Source organism: Cherax quadricarinatus, chromosome 26 (genome assembly GCF_038502225.1).
Source record: "Cherax quadricarinatus isolate ZL_2023a chromosome 26, ASM3850222v1, whole genome shotgun sequence".
NCBI classification, from domain to species: domain Eukaryota; kingdom Metazoa; phylum Arthropoda; class Malacostraca; order Decapoda; family Parastacidae; genus Cherax; species Cherax quadricarinatus.
The window spans coordinates 4,543,242-4,561,189 of NC_091317.1; the positions used below are offsets into that span (position 1 = coordinate 4,543,242).

The following is a 17,948-nucleotide window of genomic DNA, read 5'->3' on the forward strand; positions in this document are numbered from 1 at the left end:
GAATTGACAAGGTGGAGAGAGACAGAATGTTCCAGAGATGGGACACAGTAACAAGGGGACACAGTTGGAAGTTGAAGACACAGATGAATCACAGGGATGTTAGGAAGTATTTCTTCAGCCACAGAGTAGTCAGTAAGTGGAATAGTTTGGGAAGCGAAGTAGTGGAGGCAGGATCCATACATAGCTTTAAGCAGATGTATGATAAAGCTCACGGTACAGGGAGAGTGACCTAGTAGCGACCAGTGAAGAGGCGGGACCAGGAGCTGAGGTGAAAACAAAGACAGCAAAGAAATTAATGAAAGCATAACCAAAAAATCCTGGAAAAACAATGGAAGGAAAGTAGAAAGAAATGCCAGAGGTCAATGATGATCCAAGGACTGAGTATATATGTATATATATAAATATAAATATATATATATATATATATATATATATATATATATATATATATATATATATATATATATATATATCTATATATATATATATAAATATATATATATATATATATATATATATATATATATATATATATATATATATATATATATATATGTATATATATATATTCGTGTGTTAAAAGTTTTGTTAGAGAGTTTATGGTTGAGTACTGAGCATCACCGTTCAAATATGGATGACAGATATCGCTACTTGTCAACTTATTGGCTGAAAAAGTAAAGCAGACTTTGTTTATAGCACAATTATGGAACACTGATGTCAGGCACTTCGCACTACCTCGTGTTTGGCTGACTTTTTAACATCATCAATAATATTGAATGATGAAACTCACAACTGCGTTCAGAACATTGAAAAAGTCTTATGGCTAGCAGAAAGTTATTAGTTCTAACAAACAACAGTTCTCTAAAGTATTAAAATATAAATTGAGTATTGTTAAAAAAAGAAATGTATAATATCACAGAAGTAATGAAAAAAGATGTAGAACCGTAGCGGTAAATGATGGAACAATGAAGGGATTGTACACCTTCAATGATCAGGTTGCTTGACTCTGATATAAAAACAAGTTTTACAGTTCCGTGTTGTGAGGAGGATGAAAAAAACAAGAGGAGCAGACCCGGTAAACCCGTAAGGCGACATTTGAGAGCAGACTGACTCGTGGGTCAGTGACGCTTCAGCTGCTGAAGGTCTGGTAAGCACAGCTGGCTGATCACCTGTCATGGGTGACGCACTAGTTGGCGTGATTACTTGTATTTTGGGTGACACCCTAGCTGGCATCGTCAGAGGCACTTGTCGATAGTGTGTGTGTGCGTGTGTGTGTGTGTGTGTGTGTGTGTGTACTCACCTAACTGTGGTTACAGGGGTCGATTCTTAGCTCATGGCCGCGCCTCTTCACTGGTCGCTACTAGGTCCACTATCTCCCTGCTCTATGACCTTTATCATACCTCCACTACATCACTCTCCAGATTATTCCACTTCCTGATAACTCTGTCTTCCAGTGTCATCAAGTCGATTTCCCTTAACCTTTCCTCGTAGGACAAGCCCCTTAGCTAGTCTCGTTGCAAATCTTTGCACTGTGTGTGTGTGTGTGTGTGTGTGTGTGTGTGTGTGTGTGTGTGTGTGTGTGTGTGTGTGTGTGTGTGTGTGTGTGTGTGTGTGTGTGTACTCACCTAGTTGAGGTTGCATGGGTCGAGTGTGTGTGTGTGTGTGTGTGTACGTACTCGTTTATCTGTATTCACCTCTTTGTGGTTGAAGGATCGATTCACCGCTCTTGGAGCCCCCTCTTCGTTGATCGCAACTTGGACTACTCTCTCCCTGCTCTATGAAATTTGTCGTACCTCTTCTTAAAGCTGTGTATTGATTCGGCCTCCACTACATCACTCTTCAGATCGTTTCATTTCTTGACAACTCTTTGGCTTAAGAAATGCTTCCTAACATCCCTGTGACTCATATGAGTTTTTAGATTCCAGTTATGACCCATTGTTGCTGTGTCTGATCTCTGAAACATTCTGTCCTTATCCGCCTTGTCAATTCCTCTCAGTATTTTATACGGTGTTATGATGTGTCCCTTATCCCTCCTGTCCTCTAGTGTCGTTAGGTTGATTTCCCTTAGCCTCTCCTCGTAGGACATACCCCTTAGCAGCGGGACTATTCTTGTTGGAAACCTTTGCAATTTCTCTAATTCCTTGATGTGTTTGACCAAAGGCACGTTCCATACTAGTGTTGCATACTCCAATATGTCCTGATGTGCACGGTGTACATTATCTTCAATGACTCCTTACTCAGATTTCGAGACGCTATTCTTTGGTTTACCAGACGCCCATGTGCTGCAGCAGTCATTTGGCTGATGTGTCCATCAGGAGATGTGCTCGGCATGCTACTCACCCCAAGATTCTTTTCCAAGAGTGAGATTTGGAGCCTTTGGCCCCTTTGTATGTACTCCGTTGACAGTCTTCTTTGGCCTTCCCCAATCTTCATGACTTTACACTTGATGGGGTATACCCTGCCATCGTGTGTGTGTGTGTGTGTGTGTGTGTGTGTGTGTGTGTGTGTGTGTGTGTGTGTGTGTGTGTGTGTGTGTGTGTGTGTGTGGTGTGTGTGAATGTGTGTGTGTATACGTGTATACGTGTCTGTGCGTACTCTCCTATGTGCGTGTGCGTGTGTGTGTGTGTGTGTGTGTGTGTGTACTCACCTAATTGTACTCACCTAATTGTGGTTGCAGGGGTCGAGACTCAGCTCCTGGCCCCGCCTCTTCACTGATCGCTACTGGATCCTCTCTCTCTCTGCTTCCTGAGCTTTGTCATACCTCTTCTTAAAACTATGTATGGTTCCTGCCTCCACTACTTCACTTGCTAGGCTATTCCACTTGCTTACAACTCTATGACTGAAGAAATACTTCCTAACGTCCCTGTGACTCGTCTGAGTCTTCAGCTTCCAGTTGTGACCCCTTGTCCCTGTGTCCCCTCTCTGGAACATCCTATCTCTGTCCACCTTGTCTATTCCCCGCAGTATCTTGTATGTCGTTATCATGTCTCCCCTGACCCTTCTGTCCTCCAGTGTCGTCAGTCCGATTTCCCTTAACCTTTCCTCGTACGACATTCCCTTGAGCTCTGGGACTAGCCTTGTTGCAAACCTTTGTACTTTCTCTAACTTCTTGACGTGCTTGACCAGGTGTGGGTTCCAGACTGGTGCTGCATACTCCAGTATGGGTCTAACATACACAGTGTACAGTGTCTTGAACGATTCCTTATTAAGGTATCGGAACGCTATTCTCAGGTTTGCCAGGCGCCCGTATGCTGCAGCTGTTATTTGGTTGATGTGTGCCTCCGGTGATGTGCTCGGTGTTATGGTCACCCCAAGGTCTTTCTCCCTGAGTGAGGTCTGTAGTCTTTGTCCACCTAGCCTATATTCTGTCTGCGGTCTTCTTTGCCCCTCCCCAATCTTCATGACTTTGCATTTGGCTGGATTGAATTCGAGGAGCCAGTTACTGGACCACATGTCCAGCCTCTCCAGGTCTCTTTGCAGTCCTGCCTCATCCTCGTCCGATTTAATTCTTCTCATCAACTTCACGTCATCTGCGAACAGGGACACTTCAGAGTCTATTCCTTCCATCATGTCGTTCACATATATCAAAAATAGCACTGGTCCTAGAACTGACCCCTGTGGGACCCCGCTCGTAACAGGCGCCCACTGTGATACCTCTTCACGTACCATGACTCGCTGCTGCCTCCCTGTCAGGTATTCCCTTATCCATTGCAGTGCCCTTCCTTTTACGTGTGCCTGATCCTCCAGCTTCTGCACTAATCTCTTGTGGGGAACTGTGTCAAAGGCCTTCCTGCAGTCTAGGAAAATGCAATCTACCCAACCCTCTCTCTCGTGTCTTACTTCTGTTACCTTGTCATAAAACTCCAGGAGGTTTGTGATACAAGATTTGCCTTCCATGAACCCATGCTGGTTTTCATTTATAATCTTGTTCCTTTCCAGGTGTTCGACCACTCTCCTCCTGATAATCTTCTCCATGACTTTGCACACAATACATGTCAGAGACACAGGTCTGTAGTTTAGTGCCTCGTTTCTGTTTCCTTTCTTAAATATGGGGACTACATTAGCTGTCTTCCATTTCTCAGGTAGTTGCCCAGTTTCAAGGGATGTGTTGAAGATTGTGGTTAGAGGCACACACAGCATCTCTGCTCCTTCTCTAAGGACCCATGGGGAGATGTTGTCCGGTCCCATCGCCTTTGAGGTGTCAAGGTCACTTAAGAGCTTCTTCACCTCCTCCTCAGTTGTTCGTATGTCATCCAACACTTGTTGGTATATTCCCTCTTGATGTTCCCTTCTGTGCTGTCTTCCCACAGCCCTTCCTGTCTCTACTGTAAAAACTTCCTTAAATCTCCTGTTCAGCTCCTCACATACCTCCTGATCATTTCTTGTGAGTTCTCCACCTTCTGTCCTTAATCTGATCACCTGGTCTTTGACTGTTGTCTTCCTCCTGATGTGGCTATACAACAGTTTCGGGTCAGTCTTGATTCTCGATGCTATGTCATTTTCATACTGTCGCTGGGCCTCCCTCCTTACCTGTGCGTACTCGTTCCTGGCTCTGCGACTGATCTCCCTATTTTCGTGTGTTCTCTGCCTTCTGTACTTTTTCCATTCTCTATTGCACTTTGTTTTTGCCTCCTTACACCGTCGGGTAAACCAGGGGCTTGTTCTGGTCTTCCCGTTGTTACTGTTGCCCTTGGGAATGAACCTTTCCACTGCCTCCTTGCATTTTGTTGCTACATATTCCATCATTTCATTTACTGGCTTTCCTGCCAGTTCTCTGTCCCACTGGACCTCCTGCAGGAAGTTCTTCAACCCTATGTAGTCCCCTCTTTTATAGTCAGGCTTTTCCCATTCTACTCCTGTTATTCTCTCCACTTGCAGCTCTACTATGTATTCAAAGCACAGAACCACGTGGTCGCTAGCTCCTAGGGGACTCTCATACTTGATGTCCTCAATGTCTGAGCTGCCCAGGGTGAACACAAGGTCCAATCTTGCTGGTTCATCCTCCCCTCTCACTCTGGTAGTGTCCTTAACATGTTGGTGCATGAGGTTTTCCAGCACCACGTCCAACATCCTGGCTCTCCATGTTTCGGGACCCCCATGTGGCTCCAGGTTTTCCCAGTCAATCTCCCTGTGGTTGAAATCCCCCATAACCAGCAACTTTGCTCTGCTGGAGTGAGCTCTTCTTGCCACCTCAGCAAGTGTGTCCACCATTGCTCTGTTGCTCTCTTCATATTCCTCTCTTGGCCTCCTGCAGTTCTGTGGTGGATTATACATCACTGCAATGACCACTTTGTGTTCCCCAGACTGAAGTGTACCTGCTATGTAGTCTCTTTCTCCTGTCTCATCTATTCCTTCCATTTTCTCGAATTTCCATCTGTTTTTTACGAGCAGAGCAACCCCACCTCCCCCCCTACCCCTTCTATCTTTCCTCATGATCTGGTATCCTGGTGGGAAGATTGCATCTGTTATTGTCTCCATGAGTTTTGTTTCTGTAACTGCTATGATGTCTGGGGACTTCTCATTGATTCTTTCTTGCCATTCCTCATGTTTATTCGTTAATCCATCTGCATTTGTGTACCAAACCTTCAACTTCTGTTCTAATACTGTAACTGTGGTGCGGGGGGTGGAAACAGAGGGATCGGTGTATGATGGTTGGTTTGGAATGTTCAGTTGCCTTGGGGGTGTCGTGGCTGGAGTCCTTCTGCAGGTGTTTCTGGGGGGTGCGCTTGTCCTTCCATTTGATCCTGGGTTATTCTGCTCTCCTTTTTCATTTCCTCCCATTTCTCCTTTCGTTTTTGAACTCTCTCTTTCATTGTCTTCCTTTCGTCCTGTGTTCTGTCTCGGTCGAGGTACACACTCCGGAACTCCTGCTTGCCTCTCAGCCGTGCTTTCTCCTGCAGGATCATGGTTCGGGTTGATTCTGCCTTGAAAATTACTTTGAGAGGCCGATTCCTTTTCTTTGTGAACCACCCAATTCTCCGAAAATTTGCCACCTGGGTCATGTCCCCCTCGCCTATCACCTTCATGATGTCTTCAATCGCTTTTTTCTCCTCCTGCTTTCTTTCATCATAAGTTTCCCCTTTAGCTTCGTCTAGCCCATAGACAAACACGGATCTCTCCCTTTCCACCTCCCACTGTGACTCCCATTGCATCCTCTGATGTGTTTTAGTTCCTTCCCGTGGAGTGTTCCTTCCTTCAGTCCCTTCCCTCGTTATGGCCCCTATGCTTCTTGGTTTATCCTTCCTGCTCACCTGCTCCTGGCCCCCACAGGTATCTGGTAAGGTCCTTGCACATGTCCTAGTTCCATCAATGTCTTCCAACCTCTCTTTCTGTCCTAGAGTGCTCCCTGTCTTTGTTTTGGCCCCATGTGGGTTTGACAGGACCTCTGCATACACAGAGTGTGTATGTGTGTGTGTGTGTGTGTTTGTGTGTGTATGTGTATGAGTGTGAATGTGTCTGTGTGTGTGTGTGTGTTTGCGTGTGTGTGTATGTGTGTGTGTGTGTGTGTGTGTGTGTGTGTGTGTGTGTGTGTGTGTATGTGTGTGTGTGTGTGTGTGTGTGTGTGTGTGTGTGTGTGTGTGTATGTGTGTGTGTGTGTGTGTTTGTGTGTGTATGTGTATGAGTGTGAATGTGTCTGTGTGTGTGTGTGTGTTTGCGTGTGTGTGTATGTGTGTGTGTGTGTGTGTGTGTGTGTGTGTGTGTGTGTGTGTGTGTGTATGTGTGTGTGTGTGTTTGTGTGTGTGTGTGTGTATGCGTGTATGTGTGTATGTGTGTGAGTGCGTATGTGTGTGTGTATGTGTGTGTGCGTCGTGTGTGTGTGTGTGTGTGTGTGTGTGTGTGTGTGTGTGTGTGTGTGTGTGGTGTGTGTGAATGTGTGTGTGTGTGTGTGTGTGTGTGTGTGTGTTTGCGTGTGTGCGTGTGTGTGTGTGTGTGTTTGCGTGTGTGCGTGTGTGTGTGTGTTTGTGTGTGTGTGTCTGTGTGTCTGTGTGTGTGTGTGTGTATGTGTGTATGTGTGTATGTGTGTGAGTGCGTATGTGTGTGTGTGTGTGGGTGTGTGAATGTGTGTATGTGTGTGTGTGTGTGTGTGTGTGTGTGTGTGTGTGTGTGTGTGTGTGTGTGTGTGTGTGTGTGTGTGTGTGTGTGTGTGTGTGTGCGTGTATGTTGTATGTGTGTATGTATGTATGTGTGTGAGTCAGTATGTGTGTGTGTGTGCGTGTGTGTGTGTATATGTGTGTATGTGTGTGAATGTGTGTATGTGTGTGTGTGTGTGTGTGTGTGTGTGTGTGTGTGTGTGTGTGTGTGTGTGTGTGTGTACTCACCTAATTGTACTCATCTGATTTTGGTTGCAGGGGTCGAGACTCAGCTCCCGGCCCCGCCTCTTCACTGAACGCTACTAGGTCCTCTCTCTCCCTGCTCCCTGAGCTTTATCATACCTCGCCTTAAAGCTATGTATGGTTCCTGCCTCCACTACATCACTCGCCAGACTTTTCCACTTCCTGACCACTCTATGACTGAAGAAATACTTCCTAACATCCCTGTGACTCATCTGAGTCTTCAACTTCCAAGGGTGATCGCTCGTATCTGTGTCCCCTCTCTGGAATATCTTGTCTCTGTCCACCTTGTCTATTCCGCGCAATATTTTGTATGTCATTATCATGTCTCCCCTAACCCTCATGTCCTCCAGTGTCGTCAGGCCGATTTCCCTTAACCTTTCTTCGTAGGACATTCTCCTTAGCTCTGGAACTAACCTTGTCACAACCCTTTGCACTTTATCTAATTTCTTAACGTACTTGATCAAGTGCGGGTTCCAAACTGGTGCTGCATACTCCAGCATGGGCCTGACGTACCCGGTGTACAGTGTCTTAAAAGATTCCTTACTTAAGTATCGGAACGCTAATCTCAGGTTTGCCAGACTCCCGCATGCTGCAGCAGTTATCTGGTTGATGTGTGCTTCCGGAGACGTGCTCGGTGTTATAGTTACCCCAAGATCTTTCTCCTTGAGCGGGGTTTGTAGTCTTTGGCCACCCAGCTTATACTCTGTCTTCTTTGCCCTTCTCCGATCTTCATGACTTTGCATATGGCAGGGTTGAATTCGAGAAGCCAGTTGCTGGACCACGTGTCCAGCCTGTCCAGGTCTCTTTGAAATCCTGCCTGATCCTCATCTGATTAAATTCTCTTCATTAACTTCACATCATTTGCGTGTGTGTGTGTGTGTGTGTGTGTGTGTGTGTGTGTGTGTGTGTGTGTGTGTGTGTGTGTGTGTGTGTGTGTGTGTGTGTGTGTGTGTGTGTGTGTTTGCGTGTGTGTGTTTGCGCGTGTGTGTTTGCGTGCGCGCGCGCGTGTGTGTGTGTGTGTGTGTGTGTGTGTGTGTGTGTGTGTGTGTGTGTGTGTGTGTGTACTCACCTAGTTGTACTCACCTAGTTGAGGTTGCAGGGTTCGAGTCCGAGCTCCTGGCTCCGACTCTTCACTGATCGCTACTAGGTCACCCTCCCTGAACCGTGAGCTTTATCATACCTCTGCTTAAAGCTATGTATGGATCCTGCCTCCACTACATCGCTTCCCAAACTATTCCACTTGCTGACTACTCTGTGGCTGAAGAAATACTTCCTAACATCCCTGTGATTCATCTGTGTCTTCAACTTCCAACTGTGTCCCCTTGTTACTGTGTCCCGTCTCTGGAACATCCTGTTTGTGTGTGTGTGTGTGTGTGTGTGTGTGTGTGTGGGTGTGTGTGTGTGTGTGTGTGTGTGTGTGTGTGTGTGTGTGTGTGTACTCGCCTAATTGTGGTTGCATGGTTCGAGACAGCTCCTGGACCCCGCTTTTCACTGACCTCTACAAGGTCCTCCCTCTCCCTGCTCCATGAGCTTTATCATACCTCGTCTTAAAACTATGTATAGTTCCTGCCTCCACTACATAACTTGCCAGACTATTCCACTTCCTAACTACTCTCTGACTGAAGAAATACTTCCTAACATCCCTTTGACTCATCTGAGTCTCCAGCTTCCAATTGTGATCCCTTGTTTCTGTGTCCCATCTCTGGAACATCCTGTATCTGTCCGCCTTGTCTATTCCACGCAGTATTTTGTATGTCGTTATCATGTCTCCCCTGACCCTCCTGTCCTCCAGTGTTGTCAGACTTATTTCCCTTAACCATTCTTCATAGTACATTCCCCTTAGCTCTGGAACTAGCCTTGTTGCAAACCTTTGCACTTTCTCTAATTTCTTGACGTGTTTGACCAGGTGTGGGTTCCACACTGGTGCTGCGTACTCCAGTATGGGTCTGACGTACACAGTGTATAAAGTCTTGAACGATTCCTTACTGAGGTACCGGAACGCTATGATTTGTATTCCTTCTACTACTTCAACTAATATTATTACTAATACTACCACTAGTACTACACCTCACTCTAAGTCTATATATACACTCTGTGTCCGTGTATTGTTTGTAACTGCTTGATAAAGCTCCTAGCGAGCGAAACGTTGCCACAATAAAATGTCACATTAGTTGCACTTGTGTCCTTTTACTTTACATATGCAGGTGAAAGCGTTTCGGAAAAGGTTATAAAATAAACGTTTGATGAAACGTGCATAAAGTATTGTTATTAAATATTTTATTCTTTCTCCCTAAAGTGTTCCTACAACGTCTTGAACTTTCACCATCAAACAGAAAACGGACTCAGAAATAAACCCGAGACAAAATTAATATGTTATAATACATACATTTTGTCTCGGGTTTATTTCTGAGTCCGTTTTCTGTTTTATGGTGAAAGTGAAAGTTCAAGACGTTGTAGGGACACTACAGGGAGAAAGAATAATATATTTAATAAAAATACTTTATGCACGTTTTATCATGAATCGTTAAACCAGTTTGATCATTCAGCACAAGGAATGATGAAGATTATTAACTGTGTTATTAACTGTGTTTACAACCTTTATAAAAAAAGGTGCTAACCTGACAGGGTGTCATTACTAATAACGCCTTGAAAACTGTTACTGTACTTTTCATACTATGTAAAGAAACTTAAACATGACATTCTATGAAGTAATATTTAATATCTTTATGAACTGGCGAGGTAAGCCGGGAGAAAGACTTGATCACATGACCAAAAACTTCACAGAGAAAGTAATTATATAACTAAGATCCCTGGAAAGTTATTATATAACCAAGATCCCTGGAAAGTTATTATATAACTAAGATCCCTATTAGCAGAAGCTTACTCATTATTCCTGATAAATAAATTAACATCATCGTTATTAATGTTTTATCATTTTGACAATTCACATGGAATAATATATATCAAATAAATTTGTAATATAATTAATGCTATTCTAGGGCAAATTATTCCAGGTATTGATTTTATTTAGCAAATATTAATTTACAGTAGATTAGGGACCTACTTGTTGTTATTTTCTTAGGATTTCGAATCTCTATTATAATGATATAAATATTTGACTTACGAAGATGTTTTGCATAAAAAATATTTAATCTACAGTTTGCAGTAGGAACTACAGTTTTTCACTGGAATCTTTTTTTTTGGAAATAAAATTGAATATGCATATGGTATTACGCATACACATACACACATACACACACACACAGACACACACACACACACACACACACACACACACAGCTTGCGCTAGACTTTGATCCAAGGCAGCCAGCTTTCAGGGAGAAGGCTTACAGCTTTTCATCTCATCCCCTGCATGCATCAGCCTTACTAGAGAATTTAACAATGCAAAGTTCATAGGTTCGAGTCTCCTTCGGCCAGAGATCAGTGTTTGTTTATATATATATATATATATATATATATATATGTATATATATATATATATATATATATATATATATATATATATATATATATATATATGTATATATATATATATATATATATATATATATATATATATATATATATATATATATATATATATATATATATATGTATATATATATATGTATATTGCCATCTTGGCTTAAATAGCAACGCTGATCTTGCCATATAGGACAAGTGAAAATTTGTGTATGCAATAATTTCGCCAAAATCATTCTGAACCTAACGAAAAAAATATATTTGATTGTGTTTGTTTAGTACTAAATTATTGTAAACGTATTTAAAATATATTGAGATGGGTTAGGTTAAAATAAATTGTTCTTGTTATAATAAGGTTAGGTAAGTTTTCTAAGATTCTTTTGGTGCAAAATTAAATTTTTTTACATTAACATTAATGAAAAAATATTTCTTTAAACGTATAAGAGAAAATTTCAGAAAGGACTTTATTTTAAATGAGTTCTTGCTAATTGACCAGTTTTACATATTCGGCACGACATATATATATATATATATATATATATATATATATATATATATATATATATATATATATATATATATATATATATATATATATATATATATATATATATATATATATATATATATATATATATATATATATATATATATATATATATATATATGCAAAACAACCACTCTGAAAGAATAGAGAAATTCCAAGCGCTTTCGTGACTACTCACATTATCAAGGAACCATAGTTCCTTGATAATGTGAGTAGTCACGAAAGCGCTTGGTATTTCTCTATTCTTTCAGAGTGGTTGTTTTGCTTATTTTGATATCACCTGTTTACTGTGATCTTATTGAATATATATATATATATATATATATATATATATATATATATATATATATATATATATATATATATATATATATATATATATATATATATATATATATATATATATATATGCAGTGAACCCTCGAATTTAATCTTGCCTTTTCTGTATGCAAAACTATTTTTATTATCAATAAAATGTATTTTTTGTTAATATTTTTGGGTGTCTGGAATGGTTTAATTGGCTTTACATTATTTCCTATGGGAAATATTAACAAAAAATACATTTTATAGATAATAAAAATAGTTTCGCGTGCAGAAAAGGCACGACTAAATTCGAGGGTCCACTGTATATATATATATATATATTTCAACAAGTTGGCCGTCTGCCACCGAGGCAGGGTGACACAGAAAGAAGGAAAATCTCCAAAAAGAAAATACTTTCATCATTCTACACTTTCACCTCAGTCATACATTATCACTGTTTTTGCAGAGGTGCAAAGAATACATCAGTTTAGAAGCATATACGTATAAAGATACACAACATATCCCTCCAAACTGCCAATATCCCAAACCCCTCCTTTAAAGTGCAGGCATTGTACTTCCCATTTCCAGGACTCAAGTCCGGCTATATAAAAATAACCGGTTTCTCTGAATTCCTTCACTAAATATTAACCTGCTCACACTCCAACAGATCGTCAGGTCCCAAAAACCATTCGTCTCCATTCACTCCTATCTAACACGCTCATGCACGCTTGCTGAGAGTTCAAGCACCTCGACAAAAAAAAAAAAACTCCTTTACCCCCTCCCTCCAACCTTTTCGAGGATGACCCCTACCCCACCTCCCTCCCCCTACAGAGTTATATGCTCTCAATTCCCTCTAGATGACCAAACCACCTCAACAACCACTCTCCAGCCCTCTGACTAATACTTTTATTAATTCAACACCTCCTAATTTCTACACTCCGAATTTTCTGCATAATATTTACACCACACATTACCCTTAGACAGGAAATCTCCACTGCCTCCAACCGCCTCCTCGCTGCAGCATTTACAACCCAAGCTTCACACCCATATAAGAGTGTTGGTATCACTATACTTTCACACATTTCCTTCTTTGCCTCCATAGATAACGTTTTTTGTCTCCACATTTACCTCAACGCACCACTCACCTTTTTTCCTACATCAGTTCTATGGTTAACTTCATAAATCCATCTGCTGACACGTCAACTCCCAAATATCTGAAAACAGTCATTTCTTCCATACTGCTTCTCGCCAATGTGATAACCAATTTTTCTTTATCTAAATCACTTAATACTCTCATCACCTTACTCTTTTCTATGTTCACTTTCAACTTTCTACCTTTACACACACACTCCCAAACTCATCCACTAACCTATGCAACTTTTCTTTAGAAACTCCCAAAAGCACAGTATCATCAGGAAAAAGCAACTGTGTAAACTCCCATTTTGTATTTGATTCCCCATAATTTAATTCCAACCCTCTCCCCAACATCCTAGCATTTATTTCTTTTACAACCCCATCTATAAATATATTAAAGAACCATGGTGACATTACACATCCCTGTCTAAGACCTACTTTTACCGGGAAGTAGTCTCCCTCTATTCTACACACCCTAACCTGAGCCTCACTATCCTCATAAAAACTCTTTCCAGCATTTAGTAGCTTACTATCTATTCCAAATACCTGCAACATCTGCCACATTGCTCCCTACCAACTTTAAAACCTCCTTGCTCATCCGTAATCCTACATTTTGTCTTACCTCTAATTCTTTCAATAATAACTCTAGCATACACTTTTCCTGGTATACTCAGTCAACTTTTTCCCCTAAAATTTTTGCAATCTCTTTTGTCCCCCTTCCCTTTATATAAAGGAACTAGTATACATGCTATCTGCCAATCCCTAGGTACCTTCCCCTCTTTAATACATTTATTAAACAAAAATACCAACCACTTTTTCACCACTCTCTTCACCTTTCTTTTACTCTTCATAAACTCTGCTCTTCTAATAACACTTCTGCGTTATAAAAACATCTCGTAAGCTACCTTTTTCTCTTTTATCATACCCTTTACTTCATCATTCCACCAATCACTCCTCTTTCCTCCTGCCCCCACCCTCCTATTGCCACAAACTTCTGCCCCACATTCTAATACTGCATTTTTAAAACTATTCCAACCCTCTTCAACCTCCCCACTACTCATACTTGCACTAGCCCTCCTTTCTGCCAATAGTTGCTTATATCTCACCCGAACTTCCTCCCCCCTTAGTTTATACACTTTCACCTCTCTCTTCTTGTTTCCATTTTCCTTTCGTCCCATCTACCTCTTGCTCTAACTGTAGCTACAACTAAATAATGATACGATATATCGGTTGCCCCTCTATAAACATGTACATCCTGGAGCCTACCCATCAACCTTTTATCAACCAATACATAATCTAACAAACTACTCTCATTACGTGGTGTATCATACCTTGTATATTTATTTATCCTCTTTTTCATAAAATATGTATTACTTATTACCAAACCTCTTTCTAAACATAGCTCAATTAAAGGCTCCCCATTTTCATTTACCCCTGGCACCCCAAATTTCCCTACTACTCCCTCCACAACATTTTTACCCACTTTAGCATTGAAACCCCCAACCACAAGTACTCTCACACTTGGTTCAAAACTCCCCACACATTCATTCAACATTTCCCAAAATCTCTCTCTCTCCTCTATACTTGTCTCTTCTCCAGGTGCATATACGCTTACTATAACCCACTTTTCACATCTAACCTTTATTTTACTCTACATAATCCTTGAATTAATACGTTTATACTCCCTCTTTTCCTGCCATAGTTTATCCTTCAACATTAATGTTACTCCTTCTTTAGCTCAAACTCTATTCGAAACCCCTGACCTCATCCCATTTATTTCTCCCCACTGAAACTCTTCCAACCCCTTCAGCTTTGTTTCACTTAAAGCCAGGACATCCAGCTTCTTCTCATTCATAACATCCACAATCATCTCTTTCTTATCATTCGCACAACATCCACGCACATTCAGAGCAAGATTTAAAAAAAAATCTTGCTTTGAATGTGCGTGGAAGTTGTGCAAATGATAAGAAAGAGATGATTGTGGACATTCAAGCATTCCACTTTGATAATTTTCTTCTTTTTCTTTTCGGTAGGTTATACAGGAAAAGGGGTTACTAGCCCATTGTTCCAGGCATTTTAGTTGACTTTTACAACACGCATGTCTTACGGAGGAAAGATTCTTATTCCACTTCCCCATGGATATGAAAGGAAACATAATAAGAACAAGAACTGTTAAGATAAAATCAAAAACTCAGACGAGTGCATATAAATAAACGTGTACATGTATGTGTAGTGTGACCTAAGTGTAAGTAGAAGTAGCAAGACGTACCTGCCATCTTGCATGTTTATGAGACAGACAAAAGACACCAGCAATCCTACCATCATGTAAAACAATTACAGGCTCTCGTTTTACACTCACTTGGTAGGACAGTAGTACCTCCCTGGGTGGTAGACAGCAACTACCATCCTACGTTCAGGATCACTGCATAGCAAGAAGGCATCAATGATCACCCCATCCACCTCTGATGATGAAATTTAAGTGAACGAGCAAGATCCTGTCGATACCAACTAGCCTTCTGCATAACCCTAAATATACCATCATGTCCGCAAAAGAACACCACACCAGACAACAATGATACTGTGAAATACGCTAACAGCATCCTAACATTCTTCACAAAACCTAAGAGTCAGATTTCATGAAATCACTTCGTTAACGATCATTTCAACAACTTTGTACAAACATATACGCCAGCTACTATATATATCAGTATTCAAAATTAGGATAACCATCACCCAAACTGCCGACTTTGACACTATGACGACTTCCTGCTGAACTCATGTCCCTATAAGCTACCTGTCTGCCTATACACAATATACTCTTACCCACTCAGAAGCTGGGTTAAGCTCAGGCTCTTTCGATTGCTTTTCTTCGCCTATTCCCATTTCAAGGCTCACTCAAATAGAACCTCTTCCTATGCAGATTGTGAAGCGGTTCTGTTTCTATACCTTGATTCAATAGAACCCTTCTTTGCTATCCCATTAGTTTCTTGGAGGTAAAGCCCAAAATCTTAAATGAGTAGGCAAACTGCGCAAGCTGCACCGTTGTGGTTATATTATGCAGTACTACACACCGGTGCAGTAAACCCATTGTATGCCACGCACTGTTGCTGAAACCATATGTACAACACACAGTTGTGGTGAGCACTCTATGAATCACACAATATTGTTTTAACCACATTATATATCACACACCATTGTGGTAAACATATTGCGTACTGCACACTGTTGTGGTGAGCGAATCATGTATCAAACATCGTTGTTGAAAGCACATTATGTAACACACGTCATTAAGAACATTATGTATCACACGTCATTAAGAACATTATGTAACACACGTCATTAAGAACATTATGTAACACACGTCATTAAGTACATTTTGTGAAGAAGCTTCTTTATCTCAGTGAATATAAAAGGAAATATTACATTAATTCTTGTTTATGACATTTAAATATCCTTAACAAGTGATCCTCGTGCAGCCGATAGCATTTAAACTTATAATACTATCTAAAAATAATAGTCTGGTTAACGGTGATTTAAAGTCTATCGACTACACTAAGGTTGCACGAAACCTTTTCATCACCAGACAAGCAAACTCAGTTCCTAAAATAGGTATCAAATATATTCTCAGCTTTTCTTCGCTGAGGGAAATACACCTCTCGGAGTATATATATATTTTGAAACTATTGGAAATGAATAGATACTAAGTTATTTTCTGAATTATTTATTTCTAGTATTCAACAAGGGGATATAAGCGTGGCCAGGAGTCCGTCAGAAGACGTGCTGCTAATATCACTAACCTGTAGGTAAACATCAGCGTTAATATTTAAAGTTAGCAAAACATGCACTTATTGGTATTACAAATTATAGAAATTTATCTTCCTACAGATACTCTTCCATTATAGTGGTAATCCTTATATATGGCGGAATAATGAAAATTTTGTATATATAATAAAATTCATGTTACTTACCATACAGACCACCGTATCTACCAAATCCACCAAGGCCGCCACCAAATCCACCAAGGCCGCCACCAAATCCACCAAACCCGCCACCAAATCCACCATGGCCTAGACCCAATCCACCGAATCCTCCGCCTGTTGATGCATATGAGAAAATGTAAATCTTTTGATTTAGATCACAGTTTAGCTTCTCTAGTTGGTTTCAGTGACAATGAAACTAATGTAAAAGCTTCACTGTATAAAAACAATTTCGGTTCTTTGAAAGAGATTAGTTCATATTATGTCGTTCATCATTTATTTTTGAGTAGAGAATACATTTTTTTTGTTTAAAGAAACATCAACAAATAGACGAAGTATGGCCCATTCAAATATTGGATAAAATTGAAGCGTATCGAAGATCTTTATTTACTTTTATTATACTATTTCGCCTACAAGAAACTTCATCAAGAACTTCATAAAACAATTTTTAGGTTAGGTCTCTTCCTGAGAAAGTATTTTCCACTATTTAACAACATACATTGTTCAATGAAAAAGTCCATCACGAGTCCTTATTTTGGCAATAAGTGCATACATAAATAACTTATCATTACATTCCGAAACTTGCAGAGAACTGACATACGATTATTATAACTTCTCTTCAACAAGGATAAATTAAAAATCTAACTCACCAAACCCTCCATATCTACGGATATAACCACCATAGGCGACGGCCACCACCACAGCCAACACCATCAGGATGGACAGGAAACGCTGCAGTCACAAAGACTCAGTGTTAGCATGATCAATTTAAAAATAAAGAATCAGTAATTTTGTAATATATGATCCAATAATTAAGTACACGGGTTTGATAAACATACATCACGATACGAAAGAATCGTGGATTTGAATACTTGCCATGGTTATGGAGTGTGCTTTTCTGAGAACAGAAGATACTGATAGTGAGGCTGGATGCCCTGGAGTTTATATAGGACAGAAGGCGTCTCCCACCATCCGTTACCCACTGGATAAACACCTGGTTAACCTTCCTTAGGCACTCGTACGTATCTCCCAGGGAAAAAAATGCTTCAAAAGGTCTAAGCTCCTGAGGGTACTAGTTCTGAATCGGTAAGCACTAGCATAGTAAAATTTTCAAGTGAATGAGCTCTGTAACTGTTAACTGTAAAATATCATAAATATATATATATACTA

At 40.5% G+C, this 17,948-nt stretch overlaps 1 long non-coding RNA gene across 1 annotated transcript; it reads right to left on the reverse strand.

Annotated features, from left to right (window-relative positions):
• Positions 1–16,506: 16,506 nt before the first annotated feature.
• Positions 16,507–17,707, reverse strand: LOC128691624 (uncharacterized). The gene is made up of 4 exons (XR_008407454.2): positions 17,655–17,707; positions 17,429–17,510; positions 16,770–16,895; positions 16,507–16,598 (listed from the first exon to the last, which is right to left on the reverse strand). It is a non-coding gene; the product is annotated as an uncharacterized lncRNA (long non-coding RNA).
• Positions 17,708–17,948: the final 241 nt, after the last annotated feature.